This window comes from Balaenoptera musculus, chromosome 4, assembly GCF_009873245.2.
Source record: "Balaenoptera musculus isolate JJ_BM4_2016_0621 chromosome 4, mBalMus1.pri.v3, whole genome shotgun sequence".
Classification (NCBI taxonomy): domain Eukaryota; kingdom Metazoa; phylum Chordata; class Mammalia; order Artiodactyla; family Balaenopteridae; genus Balaenoptera; species Balaenoptera musculus.
The window spans coordinates 88,218,785-88,231,601 of NC_045788.1; the positions used below are offsets into that span (position 1 = coordinate 88,218,785).

At 39.9% G+C, this 12,817-nt stretch overlaps 1 pseudogene; it reads right to left on the minus strand.

Annotated features, from left to right (window-relative positions):
• Window positions 1-2,556: 2,556 nt before the first annotated feature.
• On the minus strand, window positions 2,557-12,423 carry LOC118894020 (annotated as a pseudogene).
• Window positions 12,424-12,817: the final 394 nt, after the last annotated feature.

Consider the following 12,817-nt stretch of genomic DNA (forward strand, 5'->3'; position numbering starts at 1 on the left):
TTATTTCTAACTTCCTTCACTTTTTCTCAGTGAAACTTAGTTTTTACTGTTTTTTGTTTTTTGGTAATGCATGCCTTTTTCTTACTTCCATTCCTTTTTCATGTTGTATCACCATGTCTCCAAATCACCTTTTTATTCCAAAGGGCAAGTATAACTGATGAACATTTTGAAGTTTTGCCTCTGCAAAAATGAATATTTACCCTCACACTTGATGGCAGTTTGACTAGACAAACAATTCTATGTTAAGACACCATTTATTATTGAAGTTATTTTTCAATGTCTTCTAGTAGCTAGGGTTATAAATGGGAATTGTGATGCCACCCATATTCTTGATCTTTTGCAGGTATAGTCTGCTACTGCTGCAAAGTACAGAATACCTAACTCAAATAGTATAAGAACAAACAAACAACAAAGACAACAAAAAAAGTCTTTTCTCACAATGAAAACTAGACTAGTGGCATGACAGTACCAGTGTGGATTAATTCACAATGTTGCTATCGACCCAAATACTTTCCTATAGTTGTAATGCTATCTAAAGTATGATGACCAAATGTCCTTATGGCCAAGACATGGCTGCCACAATTCCAGGAATCACGTGCACCCTTAACAACACTTTGCAGTAGAAGAAGGACTGTATTTTTTTTTCTTTTTCTCTTTATCTGAGAAGGCAAACCTTTCCTCTAGAGATAGACTTCTCTTTATGTCCCATTAACCAGACTGAATTACATTTCCAAGCCCAAACCAATCCTTGCAAAGGAAATAAGAGCATCACAGTTTTCCCCTTGAGGAAGAAGTCGACCTTCCCTAAAGATGCGTAGAACCTGATAAAAGCAAAGTTCTTCTAGGTAAAAAAGGAGATTGAGGAATGGTTGCTGGCAGACAATCAGCAGTATCTATCAAAAAAGTAACTTTGGTCGGCCGCCTTAGCGCTGCAGCTCCAAGGCAGCAAGATAGCGATGCCACCACCAGCCCGTGAGGGCAGAGGGCAGCCAGCAGGGCCCGTAGTGGGGCAGACCTCCTGGGCTGCTTCACGCGGCCCGTATGTTTAGAGGTGTCCGAGGAGCCGGTGCAGTTGCCCTGCGGACACGTCCTTTGCCCTGCATTCTTGCAGGAATGTTTGAAGCCAAAGAAGCCTGTCTGTGCAGCACTCTGGCACCTGGCATCTGAGCTGTGGGACTCAAGCAGCCAATGGAGAGCACGGAGACTTCTTGCCATGGCTGCCATACAAATTTCTTAAAAAAAAGAAAAAGAAAAAAAACCCCTTGGAGAACTTGACATGTGTCCCTTGAAGTTGGGTGGCCACAACAACTATGTATGTCTCATATGTAAACAACTTCTAAAAGTCAAAGTCTGGCTGGAGCTGCTCGTGTAAAAAGAGAAACACGAAGTCTACAGTAGGAACGAGTCACTCATCTACCACGGGCAGCCAGAGGTGCTTGTTTTTCAAGAGTCAGTCGTGGTCCCTGCAGAACTGGGCTAGAACTGAGTCCTCCTAAAAGGAACCCCACATGCAAGGCCTAAATGGATGGGGGAACGTCAACTCAGTAGAGTGTCTTTTTGCACTAGAAGCCAGGAGCTGAGGGAGGAGTTGCCTATGAGGAGAAAATCGACCATGGGATGTCACAGGTTTTAAAAAATATTTCAACCAAGATGCAACTTCAAAAGAGAGTTTCTGATGGCAGTACCAGAACCTTCTTCTACACTTTCCTTTCAAATGGTAAATGACTTGATAAGCACCGTTTTTAATGCAGAAAAGCGACACCTGCCAACAAGCTGTGAAGAAACCAGCACTAAACATACAAGGTTATGCAGACATGGAAGAACTAAAGTGTATGAATTCCTAGCTTTAAAAATTCAAACTAAGGTTTCTGAGTGGAGAGCCTGTGGTTGCTCTGTGAGACTCATCTAGGTCTTATTTTCCGGTGAGTAGAGGGCACCGGTGGTCTTCTGACATCTAGGTCACTGCAAGGCTAAATGCCAAGATTTTATGAATAATTAAGGACTTTCTATCAAAATGTTGTTTAGCTTAAGGACAAAGGGTTTCTGTTTTCTGGTCTTAAGGAAGAATGCAAGGGTTTGATTGGTATAGAAAGGAGTGTGGGGAGGGTGCCGAGAGGGAGCCAGGAGGAAGGGCCCTCACCTCCGCGGTCAAGTGCCAGAACTTGATCTGGGCCAGTGCCCAGGAGCCCCAAATCTGCCTCTAGTCTGGAGAGTTTGTTAGGAAGGAGGATTGGGCCTTTAAGACAATCTTGTGTGTACCTTGTCTGCTAACAGCCTGACGATTGTTTACTAATACTCTGGCCTAAGTTACTTCACAGGGATCGCTCCCGCTCCCTGATACATAGTGTGGAAATTACATTCAGAGATTGAAAAAAAAAATCGTGTGTGTAGCAATATTTTTCCACAAAACTAAGTGCAAAATATCTTTAACAAATAATGATGGTAGTAAGAAATATTTGACATGCATGTAGTCATGCAAAAATGCATCTCATTTTACAAAGGCTTAGAAAATTTACAAAATATCCCCTAGGTTTTTAGACTGTGAGCCTTACAATCTTACCCATTTTTCTTTGCATTTAAATGTGGCTGTTTGTCTAAAAAACATTAACATGCAAGTTCAGTGATCTCTATCTAGTCCACCAAATATTCTCTCCCACGGCACGAAGATGATAATGATGATTATAAAATACCACTGAACAAGACTGTACAAATAGATGAGCAGGCCCACTGCAGGGCTGAACAGGGTCCAGTACGGTATAGGGAGCAATTTGACCAGAAGGATCCTGGGCTCAGACTTGCAAGGTGGAATTACAGCCTGTCCCATAAAGTAAAAAGTCTTCTCCCACCAGTAGAAGAAGCACAGCCTCTCTCCTTTCTCCTCCCACCACTTGTGGTACCAGAGCTGGAGGTCCTTCTTGGACGTGGGGAGGGTGTCCATTGGGTATCGGTGGACATGGAAGTGGATTTCCTTGGAAAAGTCCTTGAGGAGGACGTGCCTCTCTGTCTGAGGAATGTTATGAGGGTATGCCACCGTGATGTCATGGACAGCGTCCAGGTTCTTACCTTCTCTTAGACGGTCTACTACAAAAGTAAAGCCTGTAGTTCTTGGATGTTAAGACATTTTCATATTTCTGAAGTCCATTCTTTTTAGCAAATTCATTACTTCAAGCTGTGCTATTTTCTGTGAGATCGGTCCCTTCTAGGAATATGAGGAGCTGAAGTTGTTCATGGATATCACAAAAATAATTATCCACGTTTTCAAAAAAAAAAGTAACTTTGTTGTTGTCGTCTTCCCTGGAGCCTTTTAGAGGTTTTATCCTTGTCTTTACAGTCCAGAAATTTAACCAGGACTTGTGTAGATGTATATTTTTATTTTTCCCATCTTAGTATATAGTGAGTTTTTACAAATTAAAGACCTGGGTCTTTCTATAGCTCAGGAAAATTTTCATCTACATTTCTTTGATTATTTCCTGCCTTCATTCTTTCTGGTCTTACATTAAACTTCAAATTTAACTTTCAGATAAACAACTTATTCTTCATCAATAGCCATCCAAATTTTTAGCCTTTCCCTTGATTTTTTTGTTGTTATCTCTTTTCTCATTACTCATTTTTCAGAGTCTCTTGGTCTTGTTTATGAATTTTAAATTATCCCTAATCTCTGCAATTACTAAAAAATACGTTTGTGTGAGGTTATAATCTATTTCCAAAATTACCTGTTTTTACTTAAGTTGGTCCTGTTTTTTCATATCATCCTCCTTTCTGTACTATTGATTTATCTCAGATGTTTGATGATTTTTCATTTTCTATTCCTATTTATATGCAAAGATCTAGATTAGTTAATCTAAGGATGCAATTTGAGATTACTTTGTGGTTCTGATGTTTCTTTCTCCTGTATTCTATGGGAGGGAGGGGGTGCTAACTATAGGTTCTCTAGAAATGCATGGGGTGAGCTACTGATAAACTCCCCTTAGTGTGCCTGGGTAGGTGGAAACAGGCAGGCTAAGTACTCCCAAGTTTGCCATGTAAGGAGAGTTCTGAGGAAGTGACAAATATTGGTATATTTTATGTCTAAAAGGAGCTGCAGTTTTTTCCTTATCTACCTATTACAAAAGTCTAGTTACCTGAGGGTCTACCTTGATTCTCTGTTCATCCTCAGTATTTAATATAAGAACTATGTCTATATGCAGAGCCTGTTAATTGGTAAGGCATTCTCAGCACATTGTCCTAGAGCAAATTCTAAACCGAGAAGCTCCATAAAAGGAGGGATGTGAAGAACTAAGGGGAAGAACGTTACCTAAGGTCCACTTTAAGAAATTAACATGGAGCAGTGTGGCCAAAATGGCAAAGTAAGAAGACCTCACCTCCTCCCATGGGCACACCAAAATTTAAAACATTTACAGAGCAACTATCTATGAGAATAATCTGAAGACTAGAAGAAAAGATTTTCCACAACTAAAGATATAAAGAAGGAACCACAACAAGATGAATAGGAGAGGTAGAGAGGAGGTATAGTCAAGACCCACACCCCTGAGTAGGTGACCCACAATGGGAGGATAATCACAATTGCAGACGTTCTCCCCAGGGAGCAAGAGGTCCAAGCCCCACATTGGGTTCTCCAGCCCAGGGGTCCTGCACCAGGAAGATGAGGCCCCAGAATGTCTGGCTTTAAAGGCTGGCAAGGCTTGCATATGAGAGAGCTGAAGGTCTGCAGGAAAAAGAGACTCCTCTCTTAAAGAGCTCATGCACAAACTCACATGCTTTAATTTCTAACACAGAGGCAGTAATTTGCAAGGAGCTTGGGTCAGACCCACTTGTTGATCTTGGAGTCCTCCTGGAGAGGTGAGAGGCAACTGGGACTCCCCCTGGGACATAGACATTGATAAGAAAAAATTTGGGGAGCTCATTCTACCATGAGGACACTGATGCTGGCATGTGCCACTTTGGAGTCCTCCCTCTAGTCTGTTAGTGCTAGGGGCAGGCCAATACCAGCTCCAGGGCCCACCTCAGGACACAGCCCCACACACCAGTGGGCCAGCACCAGCACCAGGGCACCCACCTGGGCCCCACAGTCAGCACCCCGTGGACCCAGCCCCAACACCAGTGGGCCAGCACCAGTCCCAGCCCCCCCCCCAGGTCCCACAGGTAGCTTCCCAGGCCCCAGCCTTGCCCATGAGCAGGCCAGCACCAGCCCTTAGCCCCCATAGGCCCTGCAGGAAATTGCCCCAGGACCTGGACCCAAATACCAGCAGGCCAGCACCAGATCCAAGACCTCTCAAATGCTACAGCCAGCATCCCCACGGCCCAGCCTCACAGCCAGTGGTCAGGTACCAGACACAGGACCCCCCAGCCACAGAGCAAGTCGGCCCAGGACATGGTCCTGCCTACCAGAAGGCTGGCACCAGCCCTGAGACTGCTCAGGGAATGTAGCCAGATGAACCGAAAGGCAGAGCCTGGCAGCCAACCAGGTCAGGGCCCAGCCCTGCCTACCAACAGACTCACATTAGTCAGCGCCACAAAATAAGGGCCATGCAGCCCACATAGAGGGCAGCCCTGCACATATAGCCCTGGTGACCAAAGAGGAGTGTGCTGCTGGGCCCTACAGAACATCTCCTACAGAAGGCCACTTCTTCAAGATCAGGAAATGTAACCCACCTACCTAATACATGGGAAAAAAACCCACAGAGACTTAGGCAAAGTGAGGAGATAGTAAAATATGTTTTAAGCAAAGGAACAAGACAAAACCTCAGAAAAGAAGTAAATGACAAGGAGATGAGCAATTTAACAGGTAAAGAATTCAAAATAATGATCATAAAGATGCTCAAAAAACACAAAAGAAGAATGAAAACAGTGAGAATTTTAACAAAGTTAGAAAGTATAAAGAAGAACCAAATAAAGCTGAAGAATACAATAAATGAAGTAAAAAATATACTAGAAGGAATCAACAGTAGATTAGATGACAGAGGGGAATGCATCAGCGAACTGGAAGACAGAATAGCAAAAATCACTCAAGCTAAAGACAAAAAAGACAAAAGAATTTTTTTAAATAAGGATAATTTAAAAGACTTCAGGGACAACATTAAGTATACTAACATTCGCATTGTAGGGGTCCCAGAAGTAGAAAAGAGAAAGTGACAGAGAACTTATATGAAGAAAAAAAATAGCTGAAAACTTCCCTAATGTAGAAGAGGAAACAGACTTCCAGGTCCAGGAAGCACAGAGTCCCAAACAAGATTCCTCAAAGAGGTCAACACCAAGACACATTATAATTAAAATGGCAAAAATTAAAGATAAAGAGATAATCTTAATAGCAGTAAGAGAAAAACAACTAGCTATGTACAAGAGAACTCCCATAGCTATCAGCTGACTTTTCAGCAGAAATTTTGCAGAGCAAAAGGGAGTGGCATGATATACTCAAAACGATGAAAGGAAAAAAAACAACAACACTATAACCAAGAATATTCCACCAGGCAAGGTTATCATTCAGATTTGAAGGAGAGATAAAATGTTTTACAGACAAGCAAAAGCTGAAAGATTTCAGCACCACTAAGCTGGCTTTACATAAATGTTAAAGGGACTTCTCCAAGCAGAAAAGAAAAGACCACAACTAGAAATAGGAAATTCGCAAAAGGAAAAATATCACTGGTAAAGGCAAACATACAGTAAAGGTAGTCACTTATAGAACTAGTAAGAAGGTTAAAAGACAAAGGTATTATAATTATCTATATTCACAATAAAAAGTTAAAGGATACACATGAAGAAAAATGTAAAATATGATGTCAAAACATTAAAAGTGAGCAGGTGGAGTAAAAATGCATGTTTGTTAGAATGCATTCAAACTTAAGAGATCATCACCTTAAAATAATCATATACATTAACAAAATATTAAAATATATTTTAAAACAAAGACTGTAACAAGAGACAAAGAAGGACATTACATAATAATAAAAGGATCAATCCAGCAAGAAGATATAACAATTGTAAATATGTATGCATCCAACATAGGAGCACCTAAATACATAAAGCAAATATTACATAAAGGGATAAATTAACAGTAACACAATAGCAGTAGGTGACTTTATCATCTCCCTTACATCAATGGATAGATCATATAGAAAGAAAATCAATGAGGAAACACTGCCCTTAAACAATACATTAGATCAGACGGACTTAATACGTATCTAAAGAACAATCCATCCAAAAGCAGTAGAGGGACTTCCCTGGTGGCGCGGTGGTTAAGAATCCGCCTGCCAATTCAAGGGACATATGTTCGATCCCCAGTCTGGGAATATTCCACATGCTGCAGAGCAACTAAGCCCATGTGCCACAACTACTGAGCCTGTGCTCTAGAGACCATGAGCAACAACTACTGAGGCCGCGTGCCACAACTACTGAAGCCCATGCACCTAGAGCTCGCGCTCCACAACAAGAGAAGCCACCGCAATGAGAAGCCCACGCACTGCAATGAAGAGTAGCCCCCGCTCGCCACAACCAGAGAGCCGGGGGGCTCGCCACTGCCCCCACACGCAGCAACAAAGACCCAACGCAGCCAAAAATAAATAAATTAGTTTAAAAAATAAATAAAATACTGTTTAAAAAAAAAAGAAACAAAAGCAGTAGAATACACATTCTTTTCAAGTGCACATGGAACATTCTCAAGGATAGATCACATGCTAGGCCCCAAAACAAGTCTCAGTAAATTTAAGAAGACTGAAATCATATCAAGCATCTTTTCCTACCACAACACTATGAGACTAGAAATCAACTACAAGAAAAAAACTGCAAAACACACAAACACATGGAGAATAAACAATATGCTACTAAACAACCAATGGGTATTGAAGATCAAAGAGGAAATTTTTTAAAAGGCACAAAGACAAAGAAAACGGAAATTCAACAATCTAAAATCTAAGGGACACAGCAAAGCAGTTGTAATAAGGAAGTTTATAAAAGCCTATCTCAGGAAACAAGAAAAATCGAAATAAATAATTTGACCTTAAACATAAAGGAACTACAAAAGAAAAACAAAACCCAAAGTTAGTAGAAAGAAAGAATACAAATTAGAGCAAAATAAATAAAACAGAAACCAAAAAAAAGAAAAGATCAATGGAACTAAGAGCTTTAAAAAGATAAACAAAATGATAAAACTTTAGTGAGACACATCAAGAAAAAAAGGGAGAGGGCCCACAAAATCAGAAATGAAAGAGGAAACATTACAATCAACACCACAGGAATACAAAATGTCACAGGAAATTACCATGACCAGTTATATGCCAATAAACTAGACAACCTGAAGAAATGGATAAATCCCTAGAACCATACAATCTCCTAAGACTGATCAGAAAGAAACAGAAAATGAAGAGACAGATTACAAGTAATGAAATTGAATGAGTAATAAAAAATAAAACTCCCCACATACAAAAGTCCAGGACCAGATGGCTTCACAGGTGAATTCTACCAAACTTTAAAAATGAGTTAAATACCTATTCTTACCAAAATAGTCCAAAAAATTGAAGAGGCAGGAATGTTTCCAAACTCACTTTACAAGGCCAGCATGATCCTGATACCAAAATCAGACAAAGACACCACCAAAAAAAGAGAATTACAAGCCAACATCTATGATGAACATAGATGCAACAACTCCTCAACAATATATAAACAAAACAAATTCAACAATACATTTAATGATCATACAACATGATCAAGTGGGATTTATCTCAGGGATGCAAGAACGTTCCAATACCCACAAAACAAAATTATGATACAGCACATCAACAGATTGAAGGATAAAAATCATATGATCATCTCAATAGAGCAGAAAAGGCTTTTGACAAAATTCAACACCCAATTATGATAAAAACACTCAACGAAGTGGGTACACAGAGGAAATGTACCTCAACATAATAAAGACCATATATGACAAACACAGAGCCAACATCATTCTCAACACTGAAAAGCTGGCAACTTCTGGTTGCCAAGGAGGGGTAGGGGAGGGATGGATTGGGAGTTTGGGATTAGCAGATGCAAATTATATATAGAATGCATAAACAACAAGGTCCTATAGGGAACTATATTTAATACCCTGTGATAAACCATAATGGAAAAGAATATAAAAAAGAATATATATATATATATACACACACACACACACACACAGACACAACCGAATCACTTTGCTGTACAGCAAAAATTAACACACTGTAAATCAACTATATTTTAAATAAAAAAATAAATAAAACGTGCAGTTTTAAAGTACTTTCTCTGATTTCAACACTTCACCATCCCTTCCTTGTTTTAGCATTCTCTCAAAGTCATGGTAATGAGGGATAATATCAGGAAAAGTCAGATAAGCACTGGAGCCTTTGCTCCAAACTTTGAGACTGCCTGACTTCACTGTGCCCAGCCTACCTCTTCCATACGTTACTCAACTCTGCATCATAGCCCATGGACTTTCTCCTGTGTCCAGCATTAATAGGCTAGCAGCCAAGTTATTAAGATCCTACCTGTATCCTTGATAAAAATGAAGGCAACTTTTTTTAATTAAAGGAACAGTTTTTCTGGGTGATGTTGTTTAATAGATAAGAACAATGCCAGATGCAGAAGATGAGGCTGTAGCCCAGCTTCATCTCTAACTAGCTCTGATTCTCAACCTCCAATGCTTGAGCAAGTCCATCCAGAAGAGCTCCCCATCCCAGTTCTGAGCGAAACCACCTTCAATGCCTACAGTAGAACTTTGGTAAATAATCTTTTAAATGCATCCACAGAGGCAATGATTGTTGACACAGACGATCTAAAAAGTGAGAGACTCTGGCAGTTCTTAGTTATTACTCTTAAATAAAATACTTAAACTCACTGGTCCTCAGTTCTTTTGCTTTAAATAACTATGTTATTCTGTGTGCTCTCTTAGGTCCTCCCAGCTAAATATTTCTATGAGCTACAGCAAAAGAATGAGACTGAGATTTGCCATAATGCTTGAAGGGAAACATCTGATATTAGAGCAGTATGTTTGGTATCCACAGTTAGGACTTAGTATCCATGTAAGTCAAAAGTGTCCACATTTGATATAGTCTATAATGAAAGACAGGCTTGATAAATAGCAAATGGTTTGGAATTACAAATAAAGCCTTAGGGGTTGTCTCATTTATACAGCCTTCCAAAGAATTACAGGTGGCCTAAATAGTCTTATTTCCCAGATCATGGTGAAGATCATTTTGGGTACAGCAAGAATTCTTTCAAAGGCTGGTCCCCCCTGATGTCCATGAGGTACCGTGTAACAATGTAAAGGACACAAATCTCAGAACTGATATATCTGGATTGGAGGTCAGATTCCATTACTTCCGACTGTATGTCCTTAGGCAAATAAATTACCCTCTCTGATTTTGTTGGTTTAGCTATAAAATGGGATGTTGTTATGTGTATTACCTGCTTCAAAAGGTTATTGTGAAGAAAAATGATTTAATACATGTTAAAGGAATTTGGAAACAGAAAGGCTACATGTAATTATAAAGCTGTTTTTAGGGGGAAATTTAAGTAGGCAGAATACACTTCGCTCTTTACAGAGGTCATAATCTTATTCTGGGGCAAGGAGCTAACTGATTAAACATCTTTTCCATGTCACATGTTAATAGCAAAGATTATAGGCGCCGACATTCATTTTTGCAATATTAAGATCCATACATTAAAGCCACCATTTTTTTGTGTGCTATGAATCTCCCATCTGTTTTGTACTCTCTCCCAGAAAGAGACTGGTGTTATTTTTCAAAGAAGATGCCAGCTTTCAGGCTCTGGAGCTCCTAAGTGCATCTGAGCTGGTGTACCCTCCACCACCCGTCATCAGCAGATGGATCTTGTCTAAGTGATTTGGATTACTGGGTAAGAGCAAGATTTGGAACATGAACCTGTTCAAGGAATACATGCTCAAGGAATGCATATATTTGGTAAAACAGGATAAATGTGTATGTGAAAAAATCATTTTTTCCTCTTCATTATTTCCAGTATTAACAATAAAATAAATAAAAATAGCTTGCTACTAATGGCACTGAAGAGTCCAAAAAAGGACCAGAAACATTTGGCATTTTGGTGTTGAAGGAAAACCGGTCCTTTTTTGTTGTTATAGTAAGTGAAGCCTGAAAGGACCATGCAGAGAGGAAGATGAATCTAAGCTATGTCAAACTAGCAGGGAAATGGCACCTGTGAAGAAGCCTATTGCCAACTTCAACAATGATTTGTCAGGTTTGATTAAAACCTGAATTAAGCAGTTCTCATTAGAACCTCAGAAGGGTGAATTATGCAGCATAAGTAGATTACTCATGCCCTGATAGAAGCACTGGCACCACACACCCTGCTAGTAACTTTCAATTACATTGATAAATGAGAAGTTAAACTGTAATTTTTTTAGCACTATCCATTTTGTCTCTAACATCCTGCCACTTCTGTTTGTATTGTGACTAAAAAAACAAGGCCGCAATGAAACAGTCCTCTAGATTTAGTGTCACACTCCAGACCAGGAGATAATGGGGGGTAGAGTTATGATTGGAAAAGGGACCCCAAGAAGAGTGAAAGGTGTCCTTTATCTCCAATGCTGCCCCAGGTATTTACTAAGGTTGTATAATAAGTGCATTTAGGACTTATCTTCACTTACAAATAAAACAGCCAGATTATGGGATAATCTACTAATGACAGTGTCTTGAAAGTGCTAGTGGAAAAGTTAATGCCATTGGTCATGGACTGGACTTGTTAACTAGCCAGTGAGTCAACAGATTTCATTGGCCATAGTTAATCTTTATAACATTTACAAAAAAGAGACGACAGCAAAAGCACTTAGCAGGTTGGTCGCCATTTCCTCCCCTCAGCTGTTTATAAGTATCAATTAAATTTATATCTGATCTCATCCTTTTGGTTCCTGACACACAGTCATTTTTCCTATTAATGCAGACTGTGAAAAATTGGGCTAGGCATTGTGGGAAAGAAGGAAGGTGTCAAAAATGGATACCTGCATTTTCCAAATGAAACTTTTTTTTTTTTTTTTGCTCCAACTTTGAGGCCCATCTTTAGCATGGCGATGCACCCAATAAAACAAAAATCCAACTCCTCAAGGACTTGGAAAGCAGTATGCCTACAGGTAAGTCTCCTGTAGAGGGAAAAAAAGATGAACTGCATCTAATGACTCATACAAAAAAAAAAAAAACTTCTTAAAATCTCTACCCATATCTGCCTCTCCCTGGATTTCCAGTAGAGGAAGGAGCTGGTAAAACTCTTCTCACCCAACCTCAAAATTCCTCCAGACTTTCTTGGTTTCACTACTTCATCCCCTCTCCTGCTGCCTTCTTCTTGCTTCTGAACCTTGTCTCTTCTTCCAAGCCAAAGTGTAGGCTGAGAATGTAAATTAAGTTTGCTCAGTTTCCTCCAGTTATCTTCTCCATCCATGACTCTAATCAGACAATAAAGAACCATGATCCAAGTACCATAATGAATGCTCCTGATAACAGAGGAGGAAGGGTCTCATCACTTACCTTTCAATATTTTTACCGCAGTTCTATTACACCAAGGGGCTGGGAAGACCTCTCCAAAAGAAATGAACGCCAGAAACTTCACTGACAGTGGTTTCTGCCGTCAAGGTTTGAAGGCAAATTCCTCTTAGATTTTCATCTCACTCCATAGCAGCTGTATGCCAGCTTAGATCAGAGGCTTTCAGAACCTTCCCCCTTTTATATAAAAGAACTTCACGTTGAGAGGAAAGAAATGTGAGGGGAAATTTTTAGTACAGAGGCTTAGAAAAGAAAGAGAAAAAAGAAGAGGGATGAGATTTTAGGTGAGAAAC